Below are 18,688 nucleotides of genomic sequence, written 5' to 3' on the forward strand. Positions count from 1 at the left end.
ACCACTGGTTTGACTAGGTAATAAGTCAAGAGTTACCACTCTGACTAGGTAATAAGCCAAGAGTTACCACTCTGACTAGGTAATAAGCCAAGAGTTACCACTCTGACTGGGTATTAAGTCAAGAGTTACCACTGGTTTGACTAGGTAATAAGTCAAGAATTACCACTCTGACTAGGTATTAAGTCAAGAGTTACATGTCCGGTTTGATCTAGGTAATAAGTCAAGAGTTACCACCTGACTAGGTAATAAGTCAAGAGTTACCACTGGGTTTGACTAGGTAATAAGTCAAGAGTTACCACTCTGACTAGGTAATAAGCCAAGAGTTACCACTCTGACTAGGTAACAAGCCAAGAGTTACCACTGGCTTGACTAGGCAATAAGTCAAGAGTTACCACCTGACGAGGTAATAAGCCAAGAGTTACCACTCTGACTAGGTAATAAGCCAAGAGTTACCACTGGTTTGACTAGGTAATAAGTCAAGAGTTACCACTTGACTAGGTAATAAGCCAAGAGTTATCACTGGTTTGACTAGGTAATAAGCCAAGAGTTACCACTGGTTTGACTACGTAATAAGTCAAGAGTTACCACTCTGACTAGGTAATAAGTCAAGAGTTACCACTGGTTTGACTAGGTAATAAGTCAAGAGTTACCACTCTGACTAGGTAATAAGCCAAGAGTTACCACTGGTTTGACTAGGGTAATAAGTCAAGAGTTACCACTCTGACTAGGTAATAAGCCAATAGTTACCACTCTGACTATGTAATAAGTCAAGAGTTACCACTGGTTTGACTAGGTAATAAATCAAGAGTTACAACTCTGACTAGGTAATAAGTCAAGAGTTACCACTGGTTTGACTAGGTAATAAATCAAGAGTTACCACTCTGACTAGGTAATAAGTCAAGAGTTACCACTGGTTTGACTAGGTAATAAGTCAAGAGTTACCAGTCTGACTAGGTAATAAGTCAAGAGTTACCACTCTGGACTAGGTATTAAGTCAAGAGTTACCACTGGTTTGACTAGGTAATAAGTCAAGAGTTACCACTCTGACTAGGTAATAAGCCAAGAGTTACTTCACTCTGACTAGGTAATAAGCCAAGAGTTACCACTGGTTTGACTAGGTAATAAGTCAAGAGTTACCACTCTGATTAGGTAATAAGCCAAGAGTTACCACTCTGACTAGGTAATAAGCCAAGAAAGCGCCACTGGTTTGACTAGGTAATAAGTCAAGAGTTACCACTCTGACTAGGTAATAAGCCAAGAGTTATCACTGGTTTGACTAGGTAATAAGCCAAGAGTTACCACTGGTTTGACTAGGTAATAAGTCAAGAGTTACCACTCTGACTAGGTAATAAGTCAAGAGTTACCACTGGCTTGACTAGGTAATAAGTCAAGAGTTACCACTCTGACTAGGTAATAAGCCAAGAGTTACCACTGGTTTGACTAGACAAGTCAAGAGTTACCACTCTGACTAGGTAATAAGCCAATAGTTACCATCTGACTATGTAATAAGTCAAGAGTTACCACTGGTTTGACTAGGTAATAAATCAAGAGTTACAACTCTGACTAGGTAATAAGTCAAGAGTTACCACTGGTTTGACTAGGTAATAATCAAGAGTTACCACTCTGACTAGGTAATAAGTCAAGAGTTACCACTCTGACTAGGTATAAGTCAAGAGTTACCACTCTGACTAGGTATTAAGTCAAGACTTACCACTCTGACTGTAATAAGTCAAGAGTTACCACTGGTTTGACTAGGTAATAAGTCAAGAGTTACCACTCTGACTAGGTATTAAGTCAAGAGTTACCACTGGTTTGACTAGGTATTAAGTCAAGAGTTACCACTGGTTTGACTAGGTAATAAGTCAAGAGTTACCACTCTGACTAGGTAATAAGCCAAGAGTTACCACTCTGACTAGGTAATAAGCCAAGAGTTACCACTCTGACTGGGTATTAAGTCAAGAGTTACCACTGGTTTGACTAGGTAATAAGTCAAGAATTACCACTCTGACTAGGTATTAAGTCAAGAGTTACAACTGGTTTGACTAGGTAATAAGTCAAGAGTTACCACTCTGACTAGGTAATAAGTCAAGAGTTACCACTGGTTTGACTAGGTAATAAGTCAAGAGTTACCACTCTGACTAGGTAATAAGCCAAGAGTTACCACTCTGACTAGGTAATAAGCCAAGAGTTACCACTGGTTTGACTAGGTAATAAGTCAAGAGTTACCACTTGACTAGGTAATAAGCCAAGAGTTACCACTCTGACTAGGTAATAAGCCAAGAGTTACCACTGGTTTGACTAGGTAATAAGTCAAGAGTTACCACTCTGACTAGGTAATAAGCCAAGAGTTATCACTGGTTTGACTAGGTAATAAGCCAAGAGTTACCACTGGTTTGACTAGGTAATAAGTCAAGAGTTACCACTCTGACTAGGTAATAAGTCAAGAGTTACCACTGGTTTGACTAGGTAATAAGTCAAGAGTTACCACTCTGACTAGGTAATAAGCCAAGAGTTACTACTGGTTTGACTAGGTAATAAGTCAAGAGATACCACTCTGACTAGGTAATAAGCCAATAGTTACCACTCTGACTATGTAATAAGTCAAGAGTTACCACTGGTTTGACTAGGTAATAAATCAAGAGTTACAACTCTGACTAGGTAATAAGTCAAGAGTTACCACTGGTTTGACTAGGTAATAAATCAAGAGTTACCACTCTGACTAGGTAATAAGTCAAGAGTTACCAGTCTGACTAGGTAATAAGTCAAGAGTTACCACCTGACTAGGTAATAAGTCAAGAGTTACCATCTGACTAGGACTACTGGTTTGACTAGGTAATAAGTCAAGAGTTACCACTCTGACTACTAAGCCAAGAGTTACCACTCTGACTAGGTAATAAAGCCAAGAGTTACCACTGGTTTGACTAGGTAATAAGTCAAGAGTTACCACTCTGACTAGGTAATAAGTCAAGAGTTATCACTGGTTTGACTAGGTAATAAGCCAAGAGTTACCACTGGCTTGACTAGGTAATAAGTCAAGAGTTACCACTCTGACTAGGTAATAAGTCAAGAGTTACCACTGGTTTGACTAGGTAATAAGTCAAGAGTTACCACTCTGACTAGGTAATAAGCCAACAGTTACCACTGGTTTGACTAGGTATTAAGTCAAGAGTTACCATACTAGGTAATAAGCCAATAGTTACCACTCTGACTATGTAATAAGTCAAGAGTTACCACTGGTTTGACTAGGTAATAAATCAAGAGTTACAACTCTGACTAGGTAATAAGTCAAGAGTTACCACTGGTTTGACTAGGTAATAAATCAAGAGTTACCACTCTGACTAGGTAATAAGTCAAGAGTTACCACTGGTTTGACTAGGTAATAAGTCAAGAGTTACCAGTCTGACTAGGTAATAAGTCAAGAGTTACCACTCTGACTAGGTAATAAGTCAAGAGTTACCACCTGACTAGGTATTAAGTCAAGAGTTACCACTCTGACTAGGTAATAAGTCAAGAGTTACCACTGGTCTGACAAGGTAATAAGTCAAGAGTTACCACTCTGACTAGGTATTAAGTCGAAGAGTTACCACTGGTTTGACTAGGTATAAGTCAAGAGTTACCACTCTGACTAGGTAATAAGCTGTAAGAGTTACCACTCTGACTAGGTAATAAGCCAAGAGTTACCACTGACTAGGCATTAAGTCAAGAGTTACCACTGGCTTCCACCAGGTAATAAGTCAAGAGTTACCACTCTGACTAGGTAATAAGTCAAGAGTTACAAACTGGTTTGATTCAGGTAATAAGTCAAGAGACTCTGACCGTAAGAGTTACCACTGGTTTGACTAGGTAATAAGTCAAGAGTTACCACTCTGACTAAGGTAATCAATCAAGAGTTACCACTGGTTTGACTAGGTAATAAGTCAAGAGTTACCACTGGTTTGACTAGGTAATGCCTAAGAGTTACCACTCTGACTAGGTAATAAGTCAAGAGTTACCATTTTACTAGGTAATAAGTCAAGAGTTAGCACCTGACTAGGTAATAAGCCATGCCGTTACCACTCTGACTAGGTAATGTCAAGAGTTATCCACTCTGACTAGGTAATAAGTCAAGAGTTACCACTGACTAGGTAATAAGTCAAGAGTTACACACTGACTAGGCAATAAGTCAAGAGTTACCACTCTGACTAGGTAATAAGTCAAGAGTTACCACTGGTTTGACTAGGTAATAAGTCAAGAGTTACCACTGACTAGGTATTAAGTCAAGAGTTACCACTCTGACTAGGTCAAGAGTTACCACTCTGACTAGGTATTAAGTCAAGAGTTACCACTGGTTTGACCAAGAGTTACCACTGACTGACTAGGTATTAAGTCAAGAGTTACCACCGGTTTGACTAGGTAATAAGTCAAGAGTTACCACTTGACTAGGTAATAAGTCAAGAGTTACAACTCTGACTAGGAATAAGTCAAGAGTTACCACTGGTTTGACTTGGTAATAAGTCAAGAGTTACCACTCTGACTGGGTAATAAGTCAAGAGTTACCACTGGTTTGACTAGGTAATAAGTCAAGAGTTACCACTCTGACTAGGTAATAAGTCAAGAATTACCACTCTGACTAGGTAATAAGTTAAGAGTTACCACTGGTTTGACTAGGTAATAAGTCAAGAGTTACCACTGGTTTGACTAGGTAATAAGTCAAGAGTTACCACTGGTTTGACTAGGTAATAAGTCAAGAGTTACCACCTGACTACGTAATAAGTCAAGAGTTACCACTGTCTAGGTAATAAGTCAAGAGTTACCACTGGTTTGACTAGGTAATAAGTCAAGAGTTACCACTCTGACTACGTAATGGGTCAAGAGTTACCACTGGGTCTAGGTAATAAGTCAAGAGTTACCACTGGTTTGACTAGGTAATAAGTCAAGAGTTACCACTCTGACTAGGTAATAGCCAAGAGTTACCACTCTGACTAGGTAATAAGTCAAGAGTTACCACTGGTTTGACTAGGTAATAAGTCAAGAGTTACCACTCTGACTAGGTAATAAGTCAAGAGTTACCAATCTGACTAGGTAATAAGTCAAGAGTTACCATTCTGACTAGGTAATAAGTCAAGAGTTACCACTCTTACTAGGTAATAAGCCAAGAGTTACCACTGACTAGGTAATAAGTCAAGAGTTACCACTCTGACTAGGCACAAGTCAAGAGTTACCACTCCTGACAAGGTAATAAGTCAAGAGTTACCACTCTGACTAGGTAATAAGTCAAGAGTTACCACTTGCTCTGACTAGGTAATAAGTCAAGAGTTACCACTCTGACTCAGGTAATAAGCCAAGAGTTACCACTCTGACTAGGTAATAAGTCAAGAGTTACCACTCTGACTAGGCAATAAGTCAAGAGTTACCACTCTGACTAGGTAATAAGTCAAGAGTTACCACTCTGACAAGGTAATAAGTCAAGAGTTACCACTCTGACTAGGTAATAAGTCAAGAGTTACCACTCTGACTAGGTAATAAGTCAAGAGTTACCACTCTGACTAGGTAATAAGTCAAGAGTTACCACTCTGACTAGGTAATAAGCCAAGGTTTTGACTAGGTAATAAGTCAAGAGTTACCACTCTGACTAGGCAATAAGTCAAGAGTTACCACTCTGACTAGGTAATAAGTCAGAGTTACCACTGACAAGGTAATTCAAGAGTTACCACTCTGACTAGGTAATAAGTCAAGAGTTACCACTGGTTTGACTAGGTAATAAGTCAAGAGTTACCACTCTGACTAGGTAATAAGTCAAGAGTTACCACTCGGACTAGGTAATAAGTCAAGAGTTACCACTCTGACTAGGTATTAAGTCAAGAGTTACCACTGGTTTGACTAGGTATTGTCAAAGAGTTACCACTCTGACTAGGTAATAAGTCAAGAGTTACAACTGGTTTGACTAGGTAATAAGTCAAGAGTTACCACTCTGACTAGGTAATAAGTCAAGAGTTACCACTCTGACTAGGTAATCAATCAAGAGTTACCACTGGTTTGACTAGGTAATAAGTCAAGAGTTACCACTGGTTTGACTAGGTAATAAGTCAAGAGTTACCACTCTGACTAGGTAATAAGTCAAGAGTTACCACTCTGACTAGGTAATAAGTCAAGAGTTAGCACTCTGACTAGGTAATAAGCCAAGGTTACCACTCTGACTAGTAATAAGTCAAGAGTTACCACTCTGACTAGGTAATAAGTCAAGAGTTACCACTCTGACTAGGTAATAAGTCAGAGTTACCACACTGACTAGGCAATAAGTCAAGAGTTACCACTGACTAGGACAAGTTACCACTGGTTTGACTAGGTAATAAGTCAAGAGTTACCACTCTGACTAGGTAATAAGTCAAGATTTACCACTCTGACTAGGTAATAAGCCAAGAGTTACCACTCTGACTAGGTATTAAGTCAAGAGTTACCACCGGTTTGACTAGGTAATAAGTCAAGAGTTACCACTCTGACTAGGTAATAAGTCAAGAGTTACAACTCTGACTAGGGAATAAGTCAAGAGTTACCACTGGTTTGACTTGGTAATAAGTCAAGAGTTACCACTCTGACTGGGTAATAAGTCAAGAGTTACCACTGGTTTGACTAGGTAATAAGTCAAGAGTTACCACTCTGACTAGGTAATAAGTCAAGAATTACCACTCTGACTAGGTAATAAGTTAAGAGTTACCACTGGTTTGACTAGGTAATAAGTCAAGAGTTACCACTGGTTTGACTAGGTAATAAGTCAAGAGTTAACCTGGTTTGCTAGGTAATAAGTCAAGAGTTACCTGACTACGTAATAAGTCAAGAGTTACCACTGTCTAGGTAATAAGTCAAGAGTTACCACTGGTTTGACTAGGTAATAACAGAGTTACCACTCTGACTACGTAATAAGTCAAGAGTTACCACTCGGTCTAGGTAATAACAAGAGTTACCACTGGTTTGACTAGGTAATAAGTCAAGAGTTACCACTCTGACTAGGTAATAAGCCAAGAGTTACCACTCTGACTAGGTAATGTCAAGAGTTACCACTGGTTTGACTAGGTAATAAGTCAAGAGTTACCACTCTGACTAGGTAATAAGTCAAGAGTTACCAATCTGACTAGGTAATAAGTCAAGAGTTACCATTCTGACTAGGTAATAAGTCCAAGAGTTACCACTCTTACTAGGTAATAAGCCAAGAGTTACCACTCTGACTAGGTAATAAGTCAAGAGTTACCACTCTGACTAGGCAATAAGTCAAGAGTTACCACTCTGACAAGGTAATAAGTCAAGAGTTACCACTCTGACTAGGTAATAAGTCAAGAGTTACCACTTGTTTGACTAGGAGTCAAGAGTTACCACTCTGACTAGGTAAGCCAAGAGTTACCACTCTGACTAGGTAATAAGTCAAGAGTTACCACTCTGACTAGGCAATAAGTCAAGAGTTACCACTCTGACTAGGTAATAAGTCAAGAGTTACCACTCTGACAAGGTAATAAGTCAAGAGTTACCACTCTGACTAGGTAATAAGTCAAGAGTTACCACTCTGACTAGGTAATAAGTCAAGAGTTACCACTCTGACTAGGTAATAAGTCAAGAGTTACCACTGGTTTGGCTAGGTAATAAGTCAAGAGTTACCACTCTGACTAGGTAATGCCAAGAGTTACCACTCTGACTAGGTAATAAGTCAAGAGTTACCACTGGTTTGACTAGGTAATAAGTCAAGAGTTACCACTCTGACTAGGTAATAAGTCAAGAGTTACCACTCTGACTAGGTAATAAGTCAAGAGTTACCACTCTGACTAGGTATTAAGTCAAGAGTTACCACTGGTTTGACTAGGTAATAAGTAAAGAGTTACCACTCTGACTAGGTAATAAGTCAAGAGTTACAACTGGTTTGACTAGGTAATAAGTCAAGAGTTACCACTCTGACTAGGTAATAAGTCAAGAGTTACCACTCTGACTAGGTAATCAATCAAGAGTTACCACTGGTTTGACTAGGTAATAAGTCAAGAGTTACCACTCTGACTAGGTAATAAGTCAAGAGTTACCACTCTGACTAGGTAATAAGTCAAGAGTTAGCACTCTGACTAGGTAATTGCCAAGAGTTACCACTCTGACTAGGTAATAAGTCAAGAGTTACCACTCTGACTAGGTAATAAGTCAAGAGTTACCACTCTGACTAGGTAATAAGTCAAGAGTTACCACACTGACTAGGCAATAAGTCAAGAGTTACCACTCTGACTAGGTAATAAGTCAAGAGTTACCACTGGTTTGACTAGGTAATAAGTCAGAGTTACCACTCTGACTAGGTAATAAGTCAAGAGTTACCACTGGTTTGACTAGGTAATAAGTCAAGAGTTACCACTCTGACTAGGTAATAAGTCAAGAGTTACCAATCTGACTAGGTAATAAGTCAAGAGTTACCATTCTGACTAGGTAATAAGTCAAGAGTTACCACTCTTACTAGGTAATAAACCAAGAGTTACCACTCTGACTAGGTAATAAGTCAAGAGTTACCACTCTGACTAGGCAATAAGTCAAGAGTTACCACTCTGACAAGGTAATAAGTCAAGAGTTACCACTCTGACTAGGTAATAAGTCAAGAGTTACCACTTGTTTGACTAGGTAATAAGTCAAGAGTTACCACTCTGACTAGGTAATAAGCCAAGAGTTACCACTCTGACTAGGTAATAAGTCAAGAGTTACCACTCTGACTAGGCAATAAGTCAAGAGTTACCACTCTGACTAGGTAATAAGTCAAGAGTTACCACTCTGACAAGGTAATAAGTCAAGAGTTACCACTCTGACTAGGTAATAAGTCAAGAGTTACCACTCTGACTAGGTAATAAGTCAAGAGTTACCACTCTGACTAGGTAATAAGTCAAGAGTTACCACTGGTTTGGCTAGGTAATAAGTCAAGAGTTACCACTCTGACTAGGTAATAAGCCAAGAGTTACCACTCTGACTAGGTAATAAGTCAAGAGTTACCACTGGTTTGACTAGGTAATAAGTCAAGAGTTACCACTCTGACTAGGTAATAAGTCAAGAGTTACCACTCGGACTAGGTAATAAGTCAAGAGTTACCACTCTGACTAGGTATTAAGTCAAGAGTTACCACTGGTTTGACTAGGTAATAAGTCAAGAGTTACCACTCTGACTAGGTAATAAGTCAAGAGTTACAACTGGTTTGACTAGGTAATAAGTCAAGAGTTACCACTCTGACTAGGTAATAAGTCAAGAGTTACCACTCTGACTAGGTAATCAATCAAGAGTTACCACTGGTTTGACTAGGTAATAAGTCAAGAGTTACCACTCTGACTAGGTAATAAGTCAAGAGTTACCACTCTGACTAGGTAATAAGTCAAGAGTTAGCACTCTGACTAGGTAATAAGCCAAGAGTTACCACTCTGACTAGGTAATAAGTCAAGAGTTACCACTCTGACTAGGTAATAAGTCAAGAGTTACCACTCTGACTAGGTAATAAGTCAAGAGTTACCACACTGACTAGGCAATAAGTCAAGAGTTACCACTCTGACTAGGTAATAAGTCAAGAGTTACCACTGGTTTGACTAGGTAATAAGTCAAGAGTTACCACTCTGACTAGGTAATAAGTCAAGAGTTACCACTCTGACTAGGTAATAAACCAAGAGTTACCACTCTGACTAGGTATTAAGTCAAGAGTTACCACTGGTTTGACTAGGTAATAAGTCAAGAGTTACCACTCTGACTAGGTAATAAGCCAAGAGTTACCACTCTGACTAGGTAATAAGTCAAGAGTTACCACCGGTTTGACTAGGTAATAAGTCAAGAGTTACCACTCTGACTAGGTAATAAGTCAAGAGTTACAACTTGACTAGGAATAAGTCAAGAGTTACCACTGGTTTGACTTGGTAATAAGTCAAGAGTTACCACTCTGACTGGGTAATAAGTCAAGAGTTACCACTGGTTTGACTAGGTAATAAGTCAAGAGTTACCACTCTGACTAGGTAATAAGTCAAGAATTACCACTCTGACTAGGTAATAAGTTAAGAGTTACCACTGGTTTGACTAGGTAATAAGTCAAGAGTTACCACTGGTTTGACTAGGTAATAAGTCAAGAGTTACCACTGGTTTGACTAGGTAATAAGTCAAGAGTTACCACTCTGACTACGTAATAAGTCAAGAGTTACCACTCGGTCTAGGTAATAAGTCAAGAGTTACCACTGGTTTGACTAGGTAATAAGTCAAGAGTTACCACTCTGACTACGTAATAAGTCAAGAGTTACCACTCGGTCTAGGTAATAAGTCAAGAGTTACCACTGGTTTGACTAGGTAATAAGTCAAGAGTTACCACTCTGACTAGGTAATAAGCCAAGAGTTACCACTCTGACTAGGTAATAAGTCAAGAGTTACCACTGGTTTGACTAGGTAATAAGTCAAGAGTTACCACTCTGACTAGGTAATAAGTCAAGAGTTACCACTCTGACTAGGTAATAAGTCAAGAGTTACCATTCTGACTAGGTAATAAGTCAAGAGTTACCACTCTTACTAGGTAATAAGCCAAGAGTTACCACTCTGACTAGGTAATAAGTCAAGAGTTACCACTCTGACTAGGCAATAAGTCAAGAGTTACCACTCTGACAAGGTAATAAGTCAAGAGTTACCACTCTGACTAGGTAATAAGTCAAGAGTTACCACTTGTTTGACTAGGTAATAAGTCAAGAGTTACCACTCTGACTAGGTAATAAGCCAAGAGTTACCACTCTGACTAGGTAATAAGTCAAGAGTTACCACTCTGACTAGGCAATAAGTCAAGAGTTACCACTCTGACTAGGTAATAAGTCAAGAGTTACCACTCTGACAAGGTAATAAGTCAAGAGTTACCACTCTGACTAGGTAATAAGTCAAGAGTTACCACTCTGACTAGGTAATAAGTCAAGAGTTACCACTCTGACTAGGTAATAAGTCAAGAGTTACCACTGGACTAGGTAATAAGTCAAGAGTTACCACTCTGACTAGGTATTAAGTCAAGAGTTACCACTGGTTTGACTAGGTAATAAGTCAAGAGTTACCACTCTGACTAGGTAATAAGTCAAGAGTTACAACTGGTTTGACTAGGTAATAAGTCAAGAGTTACCACTCTGACTAGGTAATAAGTCAAGAGTTACCACTCTGACTAGGTAATAAATCAAGAGTTACCACTGGTTTGACTAGGTAATAAGTCAAGAGTTACCACTGGTTTGACTAGGTAATAAGTCAAGAGTTACCACTGGTTTGACTAGGTAATAAGTCAAGAGTTACCACTCTGACTAGGTAATAAGTCAAGAGTTACCACTGGTTTGACTAGGTAATAAGTCAAGAGTTACCACTCTGACTAGGTAATAAGTCAAGAGTTACCACTGGTTTGACTAGGTAATAAGTCAAGAGTTACCACTGGTTTTGACTAGGTAATAAGTCAAGAGTTACCACTCTGACTAGGTAATAAGTCAAGAGTTACCACTGGTTTGACTAGGTAATAAGTCAAGAGTTACCACTCTGACTAGGTAATAAGTCAAGAGTTACCACTGGTTTGACTAGGTAATAAGTCAAGAGTTACCACTGGTTTGACTAGGTAATAAGTCAAGAGTTACCACTCTGACTAGGTAATAAGCCCAGACTTACCACTGGTTTGAGAAAGTGTGCTGTGTGTGTGTACAGGTTGGGGCCAGTGAATGGTCCTCTGGCGCTCCCTAAACTCCTGGAGCTGCTGCCAGCCCTGCACAGTCTACATCACCTGGAGTAAGTATCGCTCTACTGATGGACCACGGGACAACGGCTTTCACTTTATTACGCTGTCGGTCTAATCTCTCTGTCTCCCTAATCTCTCTGTCTCCCTCACCCAGTCTGGAGAACAGTAAACTGGGGGACAGTGGGGCTGAGGGTCTGGCAGGAGTTGTGCTGTCTCTCTCCTCTCTGCAGATTATCAAGTAAGAAACCTCACACTGAGCTCTCTAGTCTCTAGATCAACCTGTTCATCACTGAGCTCCCTAGTCTCTAGATCAACCTGTTCATCACTGAGCTCTCTACTCTCCAGATCAACCTGTTCATCACTGAGCTCTCTTGTCTCTAGATCAACCTGTTCATCACTGAGCTCTCTACTGTCTAGATCAACCTGTTCATCACTGAGCTCCCTAGTCTCTAGATCAACCTGTTCATCACTGAGCTCTCTACTGTCTAGATCAACCTGTTCATCACTGAGCTCTCTACTCTCTAGATCAACCTGTCCATCACTGAGCTCTCTACTCTCTAGATCAACCTGTTCATCACTGAGCTCTCTTGTCTCTAGATCAACCTGTTCATCACTGAGCTCTCTACTCTCTAGATCAACCTGTCCATCACTGAGCTCTACTCTTTAGATCAACCTGTCCATCACTGAGCTCTCTACTCTAGATCAACCTGTTCATCACTGAGCTCTCTACTCTCTAGATCAACCTGTTCATCACTGAGTTCTCTTGTCTCTAGATCAACCTGTCCATTCCTGAGCTCTCTACTCTCTAGATCAACCTGTTCATCACTGAGCTCTCTACTCTCTAGATCAACCTGTTCATCACTGAGCTCTCTTGTCTCTAGATCAACCTGTTCATCACTGAGCTCTCTTGTCTCTAGATCAAACATCAACCTGTCCATCACTGAGCTCTCTACTCTCTAGATCAACCTGTCCATCACTGAGCTCTCTACTCTCTAGATCAACCTGTTCATCACTGGGCCTCTACTCTAGATCAACCTGTTCATCACTGAGCCCTCTACTCTCTAGATCAACCTGTTCATCACTGAGCTCTCTCTACTCTCCAGATCAACCTGTTCATCACTGAGCTCTTTGTCCTAGATCAAACATCAACCTGTCCATCACTGAGCTCTCTACTCTCTAGATCAACCTGTTCATCACTGAGCTCTCTTGTCTCTAGATCAGCCTGTCCGTCACTGAGCTCTCTACTCTCTAGATCAACCTGTTCATCACTGAGCTCTACTCTCCAGATCAACCTGTTCATCACTGAGCGCTCTACTCTCCAGATCAACCTGTTCATCACTGAGCTCTCTACTCTCTAGATCAACCTGTTCATCACTGAGCTCTCTACTCTCCAGATCAACCTGTTCATCACTGAGCTCTCTACTCTCTAGATCAACCTGTTCATCACTGAGCTCTCTACTCTCCAGATCAACCTGTTCATCACTGAGCTCTCTACTCTCCAGATCAACCTGTTCATCACTGAGCTCTCTACTCTCTAGATCAACCTGTCCATCACAGAGCTCTCTACTCTCTAGATCAACCTGTCCATCACTGAGCTCTCTTGTCTCTAGATCAACCTGTTCATCACTGAGCCCTCTACTCTCTAGATCAACCTGTCCATCACTGAGCTCTCTACTCTAGATCAACCTGTTCATCACTGGAGCTCTCTACTCTCTAGATCAACCTGTTCATCACTGAGCTCTCTACTCTCTAGATCAACCTGTTCATCACTGAGCTCTCTACTCTCTAGATTAACCTGTCCATCACTGAGCTCTCTTGTCTCTAGATCAACCTGTTCATCACTGAGCTCTCTTGTCTCTAGATCAACCTGTTCATCACTGAGCTCTCTACTCTCTAGATCAACCTGTCCATCACTGAGCTCTCTACTCTCTAGATCAACCTGTTCATCACTGAGCTCTCTACTCTCTAGATCAACCTGTCCATCACTGAGCTCTCTTGTCTCTAGATCAACCTGTTCATCACTGAACTCTCTACTCTCTAGATCAACCTGTTCATCACTGAGCTCTCTACTCTCTAGATTAACCTGTCCATCACTGAGCTCTCTACTCTCTAGATTAACCTGTTCATCACTGAGCTCTCTACTCTCTAGATCAACCTGTTCATCACTGAGCTCTCTTGTCTCTAGATCAACCTGTTCATCACTGAACTCTCTACTCTCTAGATCAATCTGTCCATCACTGAGCTCTCTACTCTCTAGATCAATCTGTCCATCACTGAGCTCTCTACTCTAGATCAACCTGTTCATCACTGAGCTCTCTACTCTCTAGATCAACCTGTTCATCACTGAGCTCTCTTGTCTCTAGATCAACCTGTCAGTCACTGAGCTCCCTAGTCTCTAGATCAACCTGTTAATCACTGAGCTCTCTACTCTCTAGATCAACCTGTCCATCACTGAGCTCTACTCTCTAGATCAACCTGTCTATCACTGAGCTCTCTACTCTCTAGATCAACCTGTTCATCACTGAGCTCTCTTGTCTCTAGATCAACCTGTTCATCACTGAGCTCTCTTGTCTCTAGATCAACCTGTTCATCACTGAACTCTCTACTCTCTAGATCAACCTGTTCATCACTGAGCTCTCTACTCTCTAGATCAACCTGTCCATCACTGAGCTCTCTACTCTCTAGATCAACCTGTTCATCACTGAGCTCTCTTGTCTCTAGATCAACCTGTCAGTCACTGAGCTCCCTAGTCTCTAGATCAACCTGTTAATCACTGAGCTCTCTACTCTCTAGATCAACCTGTCCATCACTGAGCTCTCTACTCTCTAGATCAACCTGTCCATCACTGAGCTCTCTACTCTCTAGATCAACCTGTTCATCACTGAGCTCTCTTGTCTCTAGATCAACCATCAACCTGTTAATCACTGAGCTCTCTGCTCTCTAGATCAACCTGTCCATCACTGAGCTCTCTACTCTCTAGATTAACCTGTTCATCACTGAGCCCTCTACTCTCTAGATTAACCTGTTCATCACTGAGCTCTCTACTCTCTAGATCAACCTGTCCATCACTGAGCCCTCTACTCTCTAGATCAACCTGTCCATCACTGAGCTCTCTTGTCTCTAGATCAACCTGTCCATCACTGAGCCCTCTACTCTCTAGATCAACCTGTCCATCACTGAGCCCTCTACTCTCTAGATCAACCTGTTCATCACTGAGCTCTCACTCTCTAGATCAACCTGTTCATCACTGAGCTCTCTTGTCTCTAGATCAACCTGTCAGTCACTGAGCTCCCTAGTCTCTAGATCAACCTGTTAATCACTGAGCTCTCTACTCTCTAGATCAACCTGTCCATCACTGAGCTCTCTACTCTCTAGATCAACCTGTCCATCACTGAGCTCTCTACTCTCTAGATCAACCTGTTCATCACTGAGCTCTCTTGTCTCTAGATCAACCATCAACCTGTTAATCACTGAGGCTCTGCTCTCTAGATCAACCTGTCAGTCACTGAGCTCTCTACTCTCTAGATCAACCTGTTCATCACTGAGCTCTCTTGTCTCTAGATCAACCTGTCCATCACTGAGCTCTCTACTCTCTAGATCAACCTGTTCATCACTGAGCTCTCTTGTCTCTAGATCAAACATCAACCTGTCCATCACTGAGCTCTCTTGTCTCTAGATCAACCTGTCCATCACTGAGCCCTCTACTCTCTAGATCAACCTGTCCATCACTGAGCCCTCTACTCTCTAGATCAACCTGTCCATCACTGAGCTCTCTACTCTCTAGATTAACCTGTTCATCACTGAGCCCTCTACTCTCTAGATTAACCTGTTCATCACTGAGCTCTCTACTCTCTAGATCAACCTGTCCATCACTGAGCCCTCTACTCTCTAGATCAACCTGTCCATCACTGAGCTCTCTACTCTCTAGATTAACCTGTTCATCACTGAGCCCTCTACTCTCTAGATTAACCTGTTCATCACTGAGCTCTCTACTCTCTAGATCAACCTGTCCATCACTGAGCTCTCTACTCTCTAGATCAACCTGTTCATCACTGAGCCCTCTACTCTCTAGATCAACCTGTTCATCACTGAGCTCTCTTGTCTCTAGATCAAACATCAACCTGTCCATCACTGAGCTCTCTACTATCTAGATCAACCTGTCCATCACTGAGCTCTCTACTCTCTAGATTAACCTGTTCATCACTGAGCTCTCTACTCTCTAGATTAACCTGTCCATCACTGAGCTCTCTACTCTCTAGATTAACCTGTTCATCACTGAGCTCTCTACTCTCTAGATTAACCTGTTCATCACTGAGCTCTCTACTCTCTAGATTAACCTGTTCATCACTGAGCTCTCTTGTCTCTAGATCAACCTGTTCATCACTGAGCTCTCTAGATAATATCTATCTGTAGATCTCTGGGGTCATTATGACCCAGAAAAGGTTGGTGACCTCTGCCCTAGATAATATCTATCTGCATCATTCAGTCAGTTACTGTGCTTTTGTTAATAATGTTTATTGTCTCTCCTCCTCTCCGCCCCTCTTCCTTTCTTTCCCCCTCTCCTTTCTCTCCTTTCTCCTCCCCTTCTCTCTTCTTCTCTTCCTCCTCTCCTTTCTCCCCTCCTCCTCTCCTTTCTCCTCCCCTTCTCTCCTTTCTCCTCCCCTTCTCTCCTTTCTCCTCCTCTCCTCCCCTTTCACCTCCCCCTCCTCTCCTCCCTCCTCTTTCTCCTCCTCTCCTTTCTCCTCCTCTTCTCTCCTCCCTCCTCTTTCTCCTCCTCTCCTCCCCTTTCTCCCCCTCCTCTCCTTTCTCCCTCCACTTCTCTCCTCCCTCCTCTTTCTCCACCTCTCCTACTTCTCCTCCTCTCCTCTCCTCTCTCCTCTCCTCCTCTCTTCTCTTCTCTTCTCTCAGTCTGTCCCAGAACTGTATAGGAGACCAGGGAATAGAGAGTCAGCTCCTGCTCTGTCTACCCTCCCCTCGCTGCACTGTCTCAGGTATACACACACACACACACACACACACACACACACACACACACACACACACACACACACACACACACACACACACACACACACACACACACACACACACACACACACACACACACACACACACACACACACACACACACACACACACCCTGTCTATTGTCCAGTCTGTAATCTGATGGTCTAATCCTGTCTATTCTCCAGTCTGTAATCTGATGGTCTAATCCAGTCTATTCTCCAGTCTGTAATCTGATGGTCTAATCTCGTCTATTCTCCAGTCTGTAATCTGATGGTCTAATCCTGTCTATTCTCCAGTCTGTACAGTAATGTGATATCTGACGGGGGTGCTGAGAGTCTGGCTGCTGTTTTACCTCAGATGACATCACTCAGTGACCTGGAGTAAGTCTGAATTATAAAACTATACTGCAGTAAGTCTGAATTATAAAACATTACTGCAGTAAATCTGAATTATAAAACATTACAGCAGTAAGTCTGAATGATAAAACATTACTGCAGTAAGTCTGAATTATAAAACATGACTGCAGTAAGTCTGAATTATAAAACAATACTGCAGTAAGTCTGAATTATAAAACATTACTGCAGTAAATCTGAATTATAAAACATTACAGCAGTAAGTCTGAATGATAAAACATTACTGCAGTAAATCTGAATTATAAAACATTACAGCAGTAAGTCTGAATTATAAAACTATACTGCAGTAAATCTGAATTATAAAACATTACTGCAGTAAATCTGAATTATAAAACGTACAGCAGTAAGTCTGAATGATAAAACATTACTGCAGTAAGTCTGAATTATAAAACATGACTGCAGTAAGTCTGAATTATAAAACATTACTGCAGTAAGTCTGAATTATAAACTATACTGCAGTAAGTCTGAATTATAAACAATACTGCAGTAAGTCTGAATTATAAAACTGCAGTAAATCTGAATTATAAAACATTACAGCAGTAAGTCTGAATTATAAAACATTACAGCAGTAAGTCTGAATTATAAAACATTACAGCAGTAAGTCTGAATTATAAAACATTACAGCAGTAAGTCTGAATTATAAACATTACAGCAGTAAGTCTGAATTATAAAACATTACAGCAGTAAGTCTGAAACATAAAACATAACAGCAGTAAGTCTGAATTATAAAACATTACAGCAGTAAGTCTGAATGATAAAACATTACTGCAGTAAGTGTGAATTATAAAACTATACAGCAGTAGGTCTGAAATATAAAACTATACTGCAGTAATAATGAATTAAGTCTGAATTATAAAACATGACTGCAGTAAGTCTGAATTATAAAACATGACTGCAGTAAGTCTGAATTATGAAACATTACAGCAGTAAGTCTGAATTATAAAACATGACTGCAGTAAGTCTGAATTATGAAACATTTCAGCAGTAAGTCTGAATTATAAAAACATTACAGCAGTAAGTCTGAATGATAAAACATTACAGCAGTAAGTCTGAATTATAAAACATTACTGCAGTAAGTCTGAAATATAAAACTATACTGCAGTAAGTCTGAATTATAAAACATTACTGCAGTAAGTCTGAATTATAAAACATTACAGCAGTAAGTCACAGATTATAAAACATTACTGCAGTAAGTCTGAATTATAAAACATTGCGGCAGTAAGTCTGAATTATAAAACATTACAGCAGTAAGTCTGATTATAAAACATGACTGCAGTAAGTCTGAATTATGAAACATTACAGCAGTAAGTCGGAATTATAAAACATTACAGCAGTAATAATGCAGTAAGTCTGAATGATAAACATGACTGCAGTAATAATGCAGTAAGATCTGAATGATAAAACATTACTGCAGTAATAATGCAGTAAGTCTGAAACATAAAACATTACTGCAGTAATAATGCAGTAAGTCTGAACATAAAACATTACTGCGGTAATAAGGCAGTAAGTCTGAATTATAAAACATGACTGCAGTAAGTCTGAATTATAAACATGACTGCAGTAAGTCTGA

The 18,688-nt window shown here is 40.4% G+C and overlaps 1 long non-coding RNA gene across 1 annotated transcript; it reads left to right on the top strand.

Annotated features, from left to right (window-relative positions):
* Positions 1-11,667: 11,667 nt before the first annotated feature.
* On the top strand, positions 11,668-17,085 carry LOC127916962 (uncharacterized). The gene is made up of 4 exons (XR_008096779.1): positions 11,668-11,748; positions 11,853-11,936; positions 16,607-16,689; positions 17,002-17,085. It is a non-coding gene; the product is annotated as an uncharacterized LOC127916962 (long non-coding RNA).
* The last annotated feature ends 1,603 nt before the right edge of the window (positions 17,086-18,688 follow it).

Source organism: Oncorhynchus keta, unplaced genomic scaffold, assembly GCF_023373465.1.
Source record: "Oncorhynchus keta strain PuntledgeMale-10-30-2019 unplaced genomic scaffold, Oket_V2 Un_contig_10357_pilon_pilon, whole genome shotgun sequence".
Taxonomy (NCBI): Eukaryota; Metazoa; Chordata; class Actinopteri; order Salmoniformes; family Salmonidae; genus Oncorhynchus; species Oncorhynchus keta.